The 18007-nt window shown below is 37.8% G+C and overlaps 1 protein-coding gene across 3 annotated transcripts in view; it reads left to right on the forward strand.

The window, feature by feature from the left end:
• The window catches only part of XKR9 (XK related 9), a 63714-nt gene that overhangs the window by 36193 nt on the left and 9514 nt on the right, over positions 1–18007 (forward strand). The window lies entirely within an intron of this gene.

Below are 18007 nucleotides of genomic sequence, written 5' to 3' on the forward strand. Positions count from 1 at the left end.
ATTGATATCTTCCCTTGGAGTTCTTGCTGTCCTAGACTCGCATGTGTTATCAGTTAAATAGTATCTCTGTTCCATTTTTCTGTAAGCCTCTAGAACATAGCTACTTCTAATATTTTTACCTTTACTTTGATTGTTAGTAAGATCCAAAAATGATTGTGCATATGAGATCTTTATTGCATATGAGATCTCTTTTATGTGTTGCAAATAATTCCTGGATTGGGTTTTATATGACACAGAACCATTAACAGTTCTGTATTCTATAGTTTTGGTTAAAAGTTCAGAATTTAGACCTTACAGCCTGTATTATGGTAGATTTCATGATGATTGCGAGGGATACATAGCATCTGGACTACCCGTGGGATCCAGTGATATAGCTATCTTTATGTTCAGTCTTCATCTATATAGTTTTTTCCTGAAGTATGAAATTGAGGTAAGTTATTTAAAAATAGCATAAAATGAGATATAATTCAATTGCCTAACAATAGAGGAATTGGTAAATAAATTATTGTAGACTGTTAGTATGGAACCTTATGTAGACACTAGAGTGTTTACAAAGAACTTTTAATGACACAAGGAAGCAATTATAAAGTAAAATGTAGGCAAAAAACAGTTTATAAAATTTTCTGTCAGTACATTTTTAAGGTTGCAAAGAAATTATTATATAGAAAAATATCTGAAAGAAAATATGCCAAAATGTTAAGTGTGTCTGATTCTGGGCAGAGGAATTATGAATGAATGTTTTCATTTTAAAAATACTTTTCTGGATTTCCAAATTTTCTATAGTAACTATGTACAAAATTGTTATATGAGTTCTGAAATTAAATTGGTGATAAAAAAACCTACCAAACAGAAAAAAACTTGGACCAGATTCGTAGCTGAATACTATTAGATGTACAAAAAAGAGCTGGTATCAATTCTACTGAAACCATTTCAAAAAATTGAGGCAGGAACTCTCCCTAATTTAATCTCTGAGGTTAGCATCATTTTGATGCCAAAACCTGGCAGTGACACAAGAACAAAACAAATCCCCAGGCCAGTATCCTTGATGAACGTAGACACAAAAATCCTCAACAAAATACTAGCAAATCAAATCTAGCAGCACATCAAAAGGCTGATCTACCATAATCAAGTAGGCTTTATTCCTAGGATGCAAGATTTATTCAACGTACATAAATCAATAAATGTGATTCATAAATACAACTAAAAATAACCACATGATCATCTCAATAGGCACAGAAATTTTGATAATATTCAACATCTTTTTATGTTACAAATCCTCAACAAACGAGGCATCAAAGGATGCCCAGGAACATACCTAAAAATAATAGGAGCTGTCTGTGACAAACCCACAGTCAACATTGAAAATGGGCAAAAGCTGGAAGGATTCCTTTTGAGAACTGAAACAAGAAAAGAATGCCCATTCTCACCACCCTTGCTCTGTATCGTGCTAGAAGTACTAGCTAGAGCAATTGGGTAAGTAAAATAAATAAAAGACATTCAAATAGGAAGAGATGAAGTAAAACTATCCCTGTTTGCAAACAATATGATTCTATACTTAGAAAACCCTGTGATCTCTATCCAAAGGCTCCTAGAACTGATAAACAACTTTAGCAAAACTGGTATACAAGATTGATGTACAAAACAGTAGCATTTTTATACACCAGCCATGTCAAGCTAAGAGCCAAATCAAGAATGGAATCCCATTTACAATAGCCACAAAAAAGAATAAAATAGCAAGGAATATAGCTAACCAGGGAGATGAAAGATGTCTAAAATGAGAATTACAAAATACTGTTAAAAGAAATCAATGATGACACAAACAAATGGAAAAACATTCCATGCTCATGGACAGGAAGAATCATTGTTAAAATGGCCATATTGTCCCAAGCAATGTACAAATTCAATGCTATTTCTATCAAACTATCATACAGAATTGAAAAAAGATTGTAAAATTCATATGAAAGAAAATGGAGCCCAAATAGCAAAAGCAATCCTAAGCAAAAAGAAAAAAGCTGGAGGCATCACACTACCTGACTTCAAACTATACTACAAGGCTCAGTTTTTGTACCACTATCAGCATGTAATTAAAACAGCATGATAGTGGTACAAAACAGACTCATAGACCAATGGAACAGGTTAGAAGATTCAAAAATAAAGCCTCATACCTACAACCATCTGATCTTCGATAGAGTCGACAATAACAAGCAACAGGGAAAGGACTCGCTATTCAATAAATGGTACTGGGATAACAAGCTAGCCATATTCAGAAGATTGAAACTGGACCCCTTCCTTTTACCATATACAAAAATCAACTTAAGATGGATTAAAGACTTCCACATAAAATATAAAACTATAAAAACTCTAGAAGAAAATCTAGGAAATACCATTCTGGACATAGGCCTTGGCAAAGATCTTATGACAAAGACTACAAAAGCAATTGCAGGCTGGGTGCGGTGGCTCACGCCTGTAATCACAGCACTTTGGGAGGCTCAGGTGGGTGGATCACTTGAGGTCAGGAGTCTGAGACCAGCTTGGCCAACATGGTGAAACCCTGTCTTACTAAGCATACAAAAAAATTGCTGGGCATGGTGGCATGTGCCTGTAATCCCAGCTACTCTGGAGGCTGAGGCAGGAGAACTGCTAGAACCCAGGAGGCAGATGTTGCCGTGAGCCACGATCATACCACTGTACTCCAGCCTGGGTGACAGAACGAGACTCTGTCTCAAACAACAACAAAAACAACAATAAAAACAAATAAATAAACAGAAATCAAAAGCAATTGCAACAAAAACCAAAGTTGACAGGTGTGACTTAACTAAAGAGCTTCTGCACAGCAAAAGAAACTATCAGCAGAGTAAACAAACAACCTACAGAATGAAAGAAAATATATGCAAACTATGCATCTAGCAGAGGTCAAAATCTAGAAACTATAAGGAACTTAAACAAATCAATAAGCAGAGAACAAACAATCCCATTAAAAATGGACAAAGGGCATGAACAGACACTTCTCAGAAAAAGACATACCTGCAACATAAGCATATGAAAAGCTCTATATCACTAATAATTAGGGAAATGCAAATCAGGACCACAATGATATACCCTCTCACACCAATCAGAATGACTATTACTGAAAAGTCAAAAAATAACAGAGGTAGGTGAGGTTGCAGAGAAAAGGAGAGTCTTACATAAACTGTTGGTGGGAATGCAAATTAGTTCAGCCATTGTGGAAAGCAGTTTAGAGATTTCCTAAAGAACTTAAAACAGAATTACCGTTCAACACAGCAGTCTCATTACTGGGTATATACCCAAATGAATATAATTGTTATACCACAAAAACGAATGCAGATGTTCATTGAAGCAGTTTTCCTAATAGCGAAGACATGGAATCAACCAACATGTCAATCGTGAAATGGATAAAGAAAATGTGCTATATATACCGTGGAATACTACATAGTCATAAAAAAGAATGAAATCATGTTCTTTGCAGCAACATGGATGCAGATGGAGGCCACTCTCCTAAGCGAATTAATGCGGGGACAGAAAACCAAATGCCACATGTTCTCACTTATAAGAAGGGGCTAAACATTGAGTATACATGAACACAAAGGGGAAAAATGGACTCTGGGGCTTACTTGAGGATGGAGGGTGGGAAGAGGGTGAGGATATAAAACTAGGTATTGGATACTAGGCTCACTACCTGGATGTGGAAATTGTTTGTACACCAAACCCCAGTGATACATAGTTTACCCATGTAACAAACCTGTACATGTACCCTTGAAACTTAAAAGTTGGAAGAAAAAAAATCAGGTTTTATATATAGTAGTACTTCAGAAGACTGAACATATTCTTTTATTTCTGCTCCTTCTGAAATCATACTTTTATTTCTGTTCCTTCTAAAATCACAGTAAAAGAGTAAAAACAATATTAGTACATAATGACAGAGATTGCAGAGTAGAATAGCAGATTAGAAATATCAATAAATGTTTAGAAGATGGAAAACCCAGGTTATCTGAATCAATCCTTTCAGTGAGAGGGTAAATTATTCACCTCTTCCACTGAAAATATTGGATAAAATATCTTTAAAAATCTTTCTAAAAACAACATCTGAAACAACAGCCCAAACTATGCATGACAGTGGGAATGCAGCATGGTTAAGTAGGACTCTGAAGGCAGTTATGCTCTGAGGGTTTTACTGAACCTTATGAACAAGAAATTCAAGTTTGATAACTTTTCAGGGCACAGAAGTCACAAGACAAAAGTCAGGGTCCTCACAACCTTGGTGAGGAACCTCTTTCTAGTAAATTATAATCCATAAAACTCGAATTCCAAAAGGTACCCTTTTTAGGGTGAAAGTAAAATTACCTACCTGACTTCTGACTTCAAAGGGTTTGCAAGTAATAGTGTGTTGATGCTGAGTAGAGCAGAGAAAAATGTCCTTGAGAAGATGTACATTTTTGCAACCAAAATTTACAACTGTTGACTAGTCCAAAAAACAAACAAAATAACTCCCCCTGCAAAACAAAGAAACAAAAACTCTAATGAAAGACAAGCTATGAATATAGTTTAGAGTGATTATAGACTGATAGGTCTCCTACATGTCTGGCAGAAAGAAGAATAAATCCTCCCTGGAAGAATTCACCCTCTCCTAGGCCTCAAATAGTTTTTACAAATATTTTCAATGGGAAACAAAAGTTTGACAGTAGTTTATAGCACTAAAACAACTAAGGTATCATGAAAAAGAACCAGAGGGAATAGAAAAAATCATTAAGACTTCAACTTTTGGAAAGTACTAGATGCAAAGTATAAAACAAGTATCTGATTATGTTTAAAGAACTAAATGAAGAACTCGAAAATATGGAACAGAAAACTATTTAAAAGGAGCTCATATTTGAGAAAGAAATAAGTAGGACTTACTGAAATTAAAAATTCAGGAATTGAAAGGAACAACTTAGCAGATTAGACAGAACTAAATAGACTATGAATGAATTACTCCTAGATCAGAAGAAATTATCTAGATTGTAGTTTAGAGAGAAAGAGATAGAAAATATGAAAGAAATATTAAGAGACATGAGAGTTAGGGTGAGAATATCTAATATACATCTGAATGAGTCCCCAAAGCAGAGAAGAGAAAGAAGAGAAGAGAAAGAATGGAGCAGAAGCGATATTTGAAAAGTTAGTCACTCAAATTTCAGAACTGATGAGAGACACCTATCCATAGATTCAATAAACCCATCATCTTACAAGCATACTCAGCAGAAAGAAATTCATACCATAGCATATCACCACCAGAGGAAATTCCAAAGAGTGTACTTTAGACAGAATGGAAGTGTTCTAAGGAACAAGAAGAAATAAAGAGCAAAGAAAATAGTAAATATATGGGTGATTCTAAATGAATAAATGGATATTGAATATTCTAAATTAATATTGACTATAAAACAAAACACTATGTTGTTAAGAAAAAGAAAAATACAAGACAATGATAACGTGTAAATAAGGTAGAGAATAAGTAGAGTTAAAACATTTTAAAATTTCTTATATAGTCTAGGAGAAAGGTAAAGCAAAGTTGGATGTGGAGTTTTTAAGGTGTAAATAAAAAAATTAGACACCATTTAAGGAAAATAATATTATGAAAAAAATCAAGTATTGTGTGTGTTTGCTTGGGCTGCCATACAAAGTCCTACAGACTGAGTAGCTTAAACAATAGAACTTTATATTCTTACAGTTCTAGAGACTAGATGTCCAAGATCAACATGCCAGCAGGGTTGGTTTCTGGTGAAGCCTCTCTTCTTGGGTTGCAGACAGCTGCTTCTTTGCTGCATACTTACATGGCCTTTCCTCTGTTCACACATAGTGGTAGGTAGGGATGAGTGAAGAGGAGGGAGAGGAAGAGAAGGGGAGAGAGATTTCTAATGTCTCTCTTCTTATAGGGACACTAGTACTAATGGATTAGGGCCTCACAATTATAACCTTATATATTTAACTTTTGTTATCTCCTTGTAGGCTCTGTCTCAAAATACAGTGACATTGGGAGTTAGGGCTTCAATGTATGAAACTTGGGATTATACAGTACAGTCCATAAAAGATACTAAGGTAAATATTTATTTAAAACAAGAAAATAAATTACAGCAAAATACAGATATAAGAAAGCTGATACCTACTACAAATTTCACAAAAGAAAGAAAAACAATATATTTTTATTATTTCAATACTCCTTTCTCTAAATTTGTGGCTTTGTAATTTCTGGCTCTAGATTTGATAATTTTATAATACAATTTTCATAGAATAGAAAAATAATTCAGTCTTTAGCATAGTTGATTGAAATTGGGTTTTTAATTTAATTTAGAAAAGCTTTTGTCAACATCATAACTTATTGGTAATATTATGTATTTTTGATTATTGTCAAATTTTGGAGCACCTCTATCAATTTCTTTAATAATGTGCCATACGATTTTTTGGTATTTCAAGAGTTTTTTTCGATGAAGTGACTAATTTTAGCTAGTGTTTGCACTCACATCACTAGTTTATTGTTGAGGTCTTATTTAGTGAACATGGGAGTTCTCTGTTTTCTTCACTGATGTCAGTACTTAATGCCAAATCAGAGATACACTAATAAATATCTCTGAATTAATAAGTATATAATTAATAAGAATAATGTGGTTGGACAAGGTCATTTTAGACTGAGGAAAAGCATAATAAAGGCATAGTTTGACGATGGCACAACATTTAGTTTGAATAGTGTGTAATGTACAGGTTAGGGCAGCAATATGATAGAAAAAATATGTTAGAAGCACATAGGAAAGTGGGAAATGGACAAAAACATCAAATAATAGTTAGATGAGAATAGAATATGGTGCCCTCACATTAGGAATCAAAGGGTTGTTGACATGTGGAAGGCAATATAGTGAAATGTTAAGATCAGGTGAACTGCCTGAGAATTCTAGCTCTACCACTTACCAATCTTATTTATTTAAACAAATCATGTAAACATGTCCCCTATGCTTAAACTAAATGTAGTCTCAACTTAGCTTCCCTTAGCCACATCCCCCAAATGCCCACAGACACTTGAATATACTCAGGAAAAATGTGAGAGGAAGTTATCAAGATTAGAAAGAAATAGGGAATTTAATTAACTGCAATTATAATGTCTTGTTTTTGCAAATTTTATAAAAATATGTGACAAGCTGAGCAGATAGAGCTTTGCTAGGCTTGGAAGAAGATTGGACAAGTGTGAGTCCCTGAAATTGAAGCTTCACTATCTTAATGATATATTCATCTTTGTGGTAACAATATTGATTAGCCTTAGACTTCGATATGCTTAATATTCATGTTATGATTTCTAGAGAAACCACCAAAGAATAAAAACAGGGCATATTACTAAAGGATATGGGTTATTAGATTGAAAGAGTGAATAAAAATAGCTCACATCAAGCATATCATTATATCATTTCAGAGAAGCAAAGAAAGATGATTCTAGAAGATTTGAGAGGAAAAAAGTCACTTATAAAGACAGAAAAACGGAATTACATTGAAATTTATAACCATAACAGTGAAATTAAAACATAATCAAACAATAACTTTAAAGTTTCAAGGAGAACATTTTTTGATTTTGAATTCTATTTCTAGCAAAACTGTGTTATCAAGTATGAGGGTAAAATTAAGACATTTTGAGACATGCAAGGTATCCAAAAATTTTGCTTCTGAGAAATTTTTCTCAGGAAGGCCTGGCAAAAGTTTAATCAAAAATTGAGAGTAAACCAAGAAAGATGATAGGAGAACCAAGAAGGAAAGCAACATAGAAGAGAGGTGAAGGGAAGTTGTGGGAAGACTGGAAGCAAGACTTAAGGACAACTGCTTACAGTGGGAGGATGGTATTCTAAAAATCCAGAAAAAAAGGAACTAATAGATGCATATAGAGGAGTTTTATTAATTAATTTGAAGATTTTGCTAAGAAATAATTCTAGGGTTATGAAACAAGGTAATTGTTAACTCCAGGAATAATGACACATTTTAAAAGAAAGGAAATATAAAGTGTTTCTTCCTTTTTTTTTTTTGTTTTTTTTTCTTTTTTAAAGTAAGCAATAAAAACACTGTACTTATGTAGTTATAATAAGGTGAATTGGTTTATTCTCATGCTCCTATAAAGAACTGGATAACTTATAAAGAAAAGAGGTTTAATTGTTTTACAGGGCTATGGCGGGGGGGCCTCAGGAAACTTAAAAACATGGCAATGAGGAAGCAAACACATTCTCCTTCACATGGTGACAGGGAGAAGAATGAGAGCCAAATGAGGGGGAAGCCCATTATAAAACCATCAGATCTTGTGAGAACTTACCATTTTGAGAATAGTATGGGGGAAACTGCCTCCCTGATTCAGTCACCTCTGCTGTGTCCCTTGCATGAGATGTAGGGCTTACAGGATTATAATTCAAGATGAGATTTGGGTGAGAACACAAAACCAAACCATCTCATTCCTCTCCTGGCCCCTCCCAAATCTCATGTCCTCACATTTCTGGGCAAGATGTGTTAAGCTTATGTAGAACCTTAGAGTAAATGGTGAATGAATTTTTGTTTTGTGTTGGCACAGAGTAGGTCCTCAGTGTTTTTCCAAATAAATTAAAGGAATGAATTTTAAGAGCAAACATAAGCTTTATAATGTCTTATATAAATATGGCCAAGAAAGACACTGTGAGATGAAAACAACAACACATAATCTTAAATTGGTGAAGGAGAAAAAGGAAAGTATGAGGAGAAAGGAAAACTCATTATTCAAGAAGACAGCAAGCCTTTAAAATGTGTAAGAAGTCTTTTTCATTCCCTTCAGGAAAAAAAATTGAAAAGGAAAAGAAAAAATAAGTTATAAATTTATATAAAAGAATGAGGATATTTTACCTAAAGAATACAGAAGGATGAAAATCAACAAAGGTAATTCATCAAGTCAGCAGGCTAAGGAATAAAAATCATAGAGTATATTAACAGATGCAGAGAAAGCATTTGACCAAACCTAACATCCATTTACGATTAAAGACTCTCAGCAAACTAAGAATAGAGGGGAATTTCCTCAACTTGGTAAAAAATAGAAAAGGAGAGGACTTAGGAAGATGGTGCTGTAGAACCAACTCAGGATTTCAGCTCCCAGTCAATTCGCAGAGGGTGAGTGGACACCACATTTCCATATGGATGTTTATTGTCCACAGACTAGGAGATTCCCAGGTGTAAGAGCCCCATGGGCGGCGCGGAAGTTTGGGCTGGTGTGGCTCTTTGGGCAGAGGCCACAGCGCAGCGACAGTCCATACAAAATACGCTGGTTTGGTTGCCCTGTTAAACTGGCAATTGGAGATTTTGGAAGGCAGATTAGCACATTCATCTGATTAAACGAGACATAAGCAGAAAGCCAGCCCAGGAGATTCCTGGGCAGCAACGTGGTTTGAGCCGGTGCAGTAGATTGCTGCACAGGAAATCACACAGATCCCAGTGCCCTTGCAGCAGGTGACTGGAACACCTGGGAGAGAGTCAACCACTCAACTTAAAAAAAAAAAAAAGGGCTCTGAACAGGGAGCCAGGTGATCAGGCTCAGCGGGTCGCACCCCCACAAAAACAAATAAAACAGCAATTGGAAACGCTCGGGGTTGAGAGTTTCACGGCAAGCACAGCAGAACCCAGGACAGTGCAGCTCGGAGGGGGAGGGGCGTCCACCATTACTGAGGCCCTCGACCCTTATGGAGCTACACTGCCATTGCTGATGCAGCCTGCCATTGCCAGGGCAACCCACAATAACAGAGAGAGTCTGCCGCTACAGAGGCGAGCACACCCACATAAACAGGACTACAGGGAATTACACACGGCAGAAGGGCGGAGCCCACAGCAACAGGGTGGAGCCCATGACAGCAGGGCGGAGCCCACAGCAACAGGGCGGAGCCCATGGCAGCTCAGCATAGCCACTGCAGGCAAGCAGTGATTAGACTGCCCCCTTGCTGGGCAGGACAATGCAACGGATACTCATAAATGGAGCCCTAACTTGCTGGGACAGAGCACCTGAGGAAAAAAAAGGGGCTTATGAGTTCTGCTGCAGGAGACTTAAACCTTCCTGCCTAGCAGCCCTGAATGAACAACGGAGCTCACAGCTCAGCACTTGAGCTCCTATAAAGTACAGACAGTCTCCTCAAGCAGCTCCCTGACCCCTGTATATCCAAAGGGTCACCTGAAAAAGTACTGATCAGACTGACATTTGGTGGGCATCATTCAGGGACAAAGATAGCAGAAGAAGAATCTGGTAGCAACCCTCATGGTTCCGCAGCTGCTACAGGAGTTCCCCAGGCAAGCAGGGCCTGGAGTGGACCTCAGCAGTCCTACAGCAGTGGGGCCAGACTGTTAGAAGGTAAACTAAGAAACAGAAATACTTCATCATCAATCTGGATGTCCACTAAGAGACCAAATCGGAAAATCAGCAACCACTCAGATGACAGGTGGATAAATCCACAAAGATGGGAAGAAACCAGCACAAAAAGGAGGAAAACACCCAAAACCAGAACACCTCGCCTCCTACAAAGGACCAAAACTTGTCACCAGCAAGGGAACAAAGCTGGACAGAGAATGAGTGTGATGAAATGATGGAATCAGACTTCAGAAGGTGGGTAATGAGAAACTTCCATGAGCTAAAAGATCATGTTCTAAATCAATGCAAAGAAACTAAGAACCTTGAAAAAATATTTGAGGAAATGATAACAAGAATGGACAACGTAGAGAGGAATATGAGTGAATTTAAGGAGCTGAAAAACACAACACGAGAACTTCACAAAGCATGCACAAGTTTCAATAGCCGAATTGACCAAGCAGAAGAAAGGATATCAGAAGTCGAAGATCAACTCAATGAAATAAAACGAGAAGCCAAGATTACAGAAAAAAGCGCAAAAAGGAATGAACAAAGTCTCCAAGAAGTGTGGGACTATGTGAAGAGACCTAATCTACGTTTGATAGGTGTACCTGAATGTGATGAAGAGAATTAATCCGAGCTGGAAAATACTCTGGAAAATATTATCCAGGAAAATTTCCCCAACCTAGCAAGGCAGGCCAATATTCAAGTCCAGGAAACACAGAGAACACCACAAAGATATTCCACAAGAAGAGCAACCCCAAGGCACATAATCGTCAGATTCAACAGGGTTGAAATGAAGGGGAAAATGCTTAGGGCAGCCAGACAGAAAGGTCGGGTCACCCACAAAGGGAAGCCCATCAGATTCACAGCAGATGTCTTGGCAGAAACCCTCCAAGCCAGAAGAGAGTGGGGGCCAATATTCAACATTCTTAAAGAAAAGAACTTTCAACCCAGAATTTCATATCCAGCCAAACTGAGCTTCGTAAGTGAAGGAAAAATAAAATCCTTTGCGAACAAGCAAGTAGTCAGAGATTTCGTCACCACCAGGCCTGCTTTACAAGAGCTCCTGAAAGAAGCACTACACATAGAAAGGAACAACCAGTACCAGCCATTCCAAAAACATATCAAATGCTAAAGAGCATCAACAAAATGAAGAATCTCTATCAACTAATGGGCAAAACAGCCAGCTAGCATCAAAATGGCAGTATCAAATTCACACATAACAATATTAACCCTAAATGTAAATAGGCTAAATGCACCAATCAAAAGAAACAGACTGGCAAATTGGATTAAAAGCCAAAACCAATTGGTGTGTTGTATCCAGAAAACCCATCTCACATGCAAGGATACACAAAACCTTAAAATAAAGGGATGGAGGAAGATTTACCAAGTAAATGGAGAGCAAAAAAAAAGCAGCAGTTGCAATTCTCATCTCTGATAAAATAGACTTTAAAGCAACAAAGATCAAAAGAGACAAAGAAGGACATTACATAATGGTAAAAGGATCGATACAACAAGAAGAGCTAACGATCCTAAATATATATGGACCCAATGCAGGAGCACCCAGATATATAAGGCAAGTTCTTAATGACTTACAAAGAGACTTAGACTCCCACACAATAATAGTGGGAGACTCTAACACTCCGCTGTCAATATTAGACAGATCAACCAGACAGAAAATTAACAAGGATATCCAGGACATGAACTCAGACCTGGAACAAGCAAACCTGATAGACATTTACAGAACTCTCCACCCCAAATCCACAGAATATACATTCGTCTCAGCACCACATTATGCCTTCTCTAAAATTGACCACGTAATTGGAAGTAAAGCACTCCTCAGCAAATGCAAAACAACTGAAATCATAACAAACAGTCTCTCAGACCATAGTGCAATCAAGTTAGAACTCAGAATTCAGAAACTAACTCAGAACCGCACAGCCTCATGGAAACTGAACAACTGGCTCTTGAATGTTGACTGGATAAACAATGAAATGAAGGCAGAAATAAAGAAGTTCTTCGACACCAACGAGAACGAAGACACAACATACCAGAATCTCTGGGACACATTTAAAGCAGTCTCTAGAGGAAAATATATAGCAATAAGTGCCCATATGAGAAGAGTGGAGAGATCCAAAATTGACACCCTATTGTCAAAATTGAAAGAGCTGGAGGAGGAAGATTAGAAAAAAAAAAACTTAAAACGTAGCGGAAGACAAGAAATACCTAAGATCAGAGCAGAACTGAAGGAGGTAGAGACACGAAAAACACTTCAAAAAAATCAATAAATTCAAGAGCTGGTTTTTTGAAAAGATCAGCAAAATAGACAGACCACTAGCCAGATTGATTAAAAAGAAAAGAGAATAACCAAATGGATGCAACAAAAAACGATAAAGGGGAAATCACCACAGATCCCACAGAAATTCAAACCATCTTCAGAGAATATTACAAACAACTCTATGCACATAAACTAGTAAACCTGGAAAAAATGGATAAAGTCCTGGACACTTGTGTCCTCCCAAGCCTAAACCAGGAGCAAGCCGAAACTATGAACAGACCGATAACAAGGTCTGAAGTTGAGGCAGTAGTTAAGAGCCTACCACACAAAAAAAGACCAGGTCCAGATGGGTTTACAGCCGAATTCTACCAGACACACAAAGAGGAGCTGGTACCATTCCTTCTGAAACTATTCCAAATAATCCAAAAAGAGGGAATCCTTCCCAAATCATTTTATGAGACCAACATCATCCTGATACCAAAACCCGGCAGAGATCCAACAAGAAAAGAAAACTTCAGGTCAATATCCATGATGAACATAGATGCAAAAATCCTAAGTAAAATACTGCAAGCCAACTGCAACAGCACATCAAAAAGCTTATCCATCATGATGAAGTAGGATTCATCCTGGGGATGCAATGCTGGTTCAACATACGCAAGTCTATAAACGTAATTCACCTCATAAACAGAACCAAAAACAAAAACCACATGATTATCTCAATTGACACAGAGAAGGCCTTTGACAAAATTCAACAGCCCTTTATGCTAGAAACCCTCAATAACTCGGTATTGATGGAACGTATCTCAAAATAATAAAAGCTATTTATGACAAACCAACAGCCAATATCATACTGAATGGGCAAAAACTGGAAGCATTCCCTTTGAAATCCAGCACTAGATAAGGATGCCCTCTTTCACCACTCCTATTCAATATAATACTGGAAGTTCTAGCCAGAGCAATCAGGCAAGAAAAAGAAATAAAGGGTATTCAAATAGGAAAGGTGGAAGCCAAATTGTCTCTATTTGCAGATGACATGATAGTATATCTAGAAGACCCCATCGTCTAAGCCCAAAAACTCCTGAAACTGATAAGCAACTTCAGCAAAGTCTCAGGATATAAAATCAATGTGCAAAAATCACAAGCATTCCTATACACCAATAACAGACTGAAAGAGAGCCAAATCAAGAATGAACTGCCATTCACAATTGCTACAAAGAGAATAAAATACCTAGGAATACAACTAACAAGGAATGTAAGGGACCTCTTCAAGGAGAACTACAAACCACTGCTCAACGAAATCAGAGAGGACACAAACAGATGGAGAAACATTCCATGTTCATGGTTAGGAAGAATCAATATCGTGAAAATGGCCATACTGCCCAAAGTAATTTACATTCTCAACGCTATCCCCATCAAGGTACCATTGACTTTCTTCACACAACTGGAAAAAACCACCTTGAACTTCATATGGAACTAAAAGAGAGCCTGCATAGCCAGGTCAATTCTAAGCAAAAAGAACACAGCAGGGGGCATCACACTACCGGACTTCAAACTATACTACAAGGCTACAGTAATCAAAACAGCATGGTACTGGTACCAAAACAGGGATACAGACCAATGGAACAGAACAGAGGCATCAGAGTTAACACAACGTATTTACAATTATGCAATCTTTGATAAAGCTGACAAAAACAAGCAATGGGGAAAGGACTCCCTATTTAATAAATGGTGTTGGGAAAACTGGCTAGCCATGTGCAGAAAGCAGAAACTGGACCCCTTCCTGACGCATTACACTAAAATTAACTCCAGATGGATTAAAGACTTAAACACAAGACCCAGCACCATTAAAACCCTAGAGGAAAATCTAGGCAAAACCATTCAGGACAAGGACTTCATGACCAAAACACCAAAAGCATTGGCAGCAAAAGCCAAAATAGACAAATGGGACCTGATGAAACTCCACAGCTTCTGCACGGCAAAAGAAACAGTCACTAGAGTGAATCGGCAACCAGCAGAATGGGAAAAAATTTTTTGCAGTGTACCCATCTGACGAAGGGCTGATATCCAGAATTTACAAAGAACTCAAACAGATTTACAGGAAAAAAACAAGCCCATTCAAAAATGGGCAAAGGATATGAACAGACACTTTACAAAAGAAGACATACATGAGGCCAACAAACATATGAAAAAATGCTCATCATCACTGGTCATTAGAGAGATGCAAATCAAAATCACATTGAGATACCACCTCACGCCAGTTAGAATGGCGATCATTAAAAAATCTGGAGACAATAGATGCTGGAGAGGATATGGAGAAATAGGAACACTTCTACACTGCTGGTGGGAGTGTAAATTAGTTTATCCATTGTGGAAGACAGTGTGGTGATTCCTCAAGGACCTAGAAATAGTAATTCCATTTGACCCAGCAATCCCATTACTGTGTATATATCCAAAGGACTATAAATCATTCTACTATAAGGACACATGCACACGAATATTCATTGCAGCACTGTTTACAATAGCAAAGACCTGGAACCAACCCAAATGCCCATCAATGATAGACTGGACTGGGAAAATGTGGCACATATACACCATGGAATATTATGCAGCAATCAAAAATGATGAGTTCCTGTTCTTTGTAGGGACATGGATGAATCTGGAGAACATCATTCTCAGCAAACTGACACAAGAACAGAAAATGAAATACTGCATATTCTCACTGATAGGCGGGTGATGAACAATGAGAACACATGGACACAGGGAAGGGAGCACTACACACTGGGATCTATTTGGGGGAATAGGGGAGGGATAGCATGGGGAGAAATGCCAAATGTGGGTGAAGGGGAGGAAGGCAGTAAAACACACTGCCACGTGTGTACCTATGCAACTATCTTGCACGTTCTGCACATGTACCCCAAAACCTAAAATGCAATTACAAAAAAATAGAAAAGGAAATTAACAAACCAGAAACTAAACATTTTAAGAATGCAGGGGAGAAAAATAAGTTGCTCTTCATCCAAGAATTTGCTAAATAAAAAGTACAGTAGAGGAAAAATAGATTAAGGAACAGAATAAGGAAGTAAAAGAAAACAGAAATTAGCTATCTTCAGTATCTAAAATGGAAAAAAAGGGTTAGACATCAGAAACTACCCAGGCACTGTTGTATTCTCCCAGACCACTTCTAACCATTCTGTGAAGAAAGTCAATGATAGCTTGATGGGATAACATTTAATCTGCAAATTTCTTTGGGCAGTATGGCTTTTTTCATATTGATTTTTCCTATCCATGAGCTTGGAAAGTTTTTTCCATTTGTGTTCTCTTATTTTCTTGAGCAGTGGCTTGTAGTTCTTTTTGATGAGGTCCTTTAAGTCCCTTGTAAATTGAATTTTTAGGTATTTTATTATCTTTGTAGCAATTGTGAATTGGAGTTCACTTGTGATTGGACTCTCTGTTCATCTGTTGTTGGTGTATAGGAATGCTTGTGATTTTTGCACATTGACTTTGTATCCTGAGACTTTGCTGAAGTTGCTTATCAGCTTAAGGAGTTTTGGGGCTGAGATGGTGGGTTTTCTTCATAGACAATCATGTCATCTGCAAATAGAGACCCACTGAGTGAGACCACTTGGCTCCCTGGCTTCATTTTCGTTTCCAGGGTGTGAATGGTTCTGTCTCGCTGGGGTTCCAGGTGCCACTGGGGTACAAGAAAAAATTCTGCAACTAGCTTGATATCTTCCCAAACAGCCACCCAGTTTTGTGCTTGAAACCCAGGGTCCTGGTAGTATAAGCACACAAGGGGATCTCCTGGTCTGAGGGTTGCAAAAAACATTGGAAAATCATAGTATCTGGGCCTGATAGCACAGTCTCTATGGCTTCCCTTGGTTAGGGGAGGGAGATCCCTAGTCCCTTGCACTTCCTGGGTGAGGCAACACCCCACCCTGCTTCTGCTTGCCCTCCATGGTCTTCACCCACTGTCTAACCAGTGCCAATGGGATGAACCACGTACCTCAGTTGGAAATGCAGAAATCACCCACTTTCTACATTGGTCTTGCTGGGAGCTGCAGACTGGAGCTGTTCCTATTCAGCCATCTTATTTTAGGTCCTCTTTTTATGAATATCTTTAGAGCAGCACCCCATTTCTGTTACAAATTTACTGTATTTGTATGTTCTCATGCTGCTATAAAGAACTGCCTGAGATTGGGTAATTTATAATGTAAATAGGTTTAACTGACACATAGTTCTGCTTGGCTGGTAGGGGCCTCAGGAAACTTACAATCATGGTGGAAGAGGAAGAAACACATCCTTCTTTACATGGCAGTAGGAGTAAGAATGAGAGCCTAGTGAAGGCAGAGGTCCCTTATAAAATCATCAGATCTCATAAGAACTTACTATCATGAGAATAGCATGGGGGAAAATCTGCCCATGATTCAATTACTTCCCACTGGGTCCCTACCATGATACATGGGAATTATGGGATTACAATTCAAGAGGAGATTTGGGTGGGGACACAAAGCCAAACCATATCATAAGGTAAACACCAAATATGGAATTACCAAAAATTGTGATGTTGCTCTTTTGGGTCGATGGAGGAGGGAGAGGAAAATGGAAGAAGTGTGTGTATATATATGTATGTGTTAAAATTTTCTTTTCAAATAGGAAATCAATAAACAGTGTCTGAAATTAATTCAGCACAATATATATATTCTTTATAAATATGACAATAGATGTCAGGAGAAAAGCTAGAAGAGTTAATAGTGATTTCTTCTGGGGATTACAACTGAGGGGTAAGGAGAGGTAGAGCAAGGTACTGCCATTTTTCTTACATACTCTCTAGAACTTTTTATCTTTTAAAGTATGAGGACTTAAAAAAGTTCATGGACTGGGTGTGGTGGCTCATGCCTGTAATCCCAGCACTTTGGGAGGCCAATGCGGGTGGATCACTTGAGGTCAGGGGTTCGAGACCAGCCTGGTCAACATGGCAAAACTGTTTCTACTGAAAATACAAAAATTAGTTGAGCATGGTGGCAGATACCTGTAATCCAAGCTTCAGGAGGTGGAGGCAGGAGAGTTACTTCAACCCAGGAGGTGAAGGTTGCAGCGTCATTGCACTTCAGCCTGAGAGACACAGTGAGACTCCATCGTAACAACAACAACAACAACAACAAAAAGTTCATTGAAAATGCATTTATAAAAACAACTACAAATGTATTTCACATTTTCTTTCTACCCAGATAAACTCAGTCTAACTTGTTAAAATGTTCTGAGAAGAATCTAATTTGAGGCACTAAGAAGGACAACACAGCAGTTTGAAAAGCGCCCCATCACAGCAACATGAATTCTTGTTAATATTAAAGTTGAAG

The sequence above is a fragment of the Callithrix jacchus genome, chromosome 16 (assembly GCF_049354715.1).
Source record: "Callithrix jacchus isolate 240 chromosome 16, calJac240_pri, whole genome shotgun sequence".
NCBI lineage: Eukaryota > Metazoa > Chordata > Mammalia > Primates > Cebidae > Callithrix > Callithrix jacchus.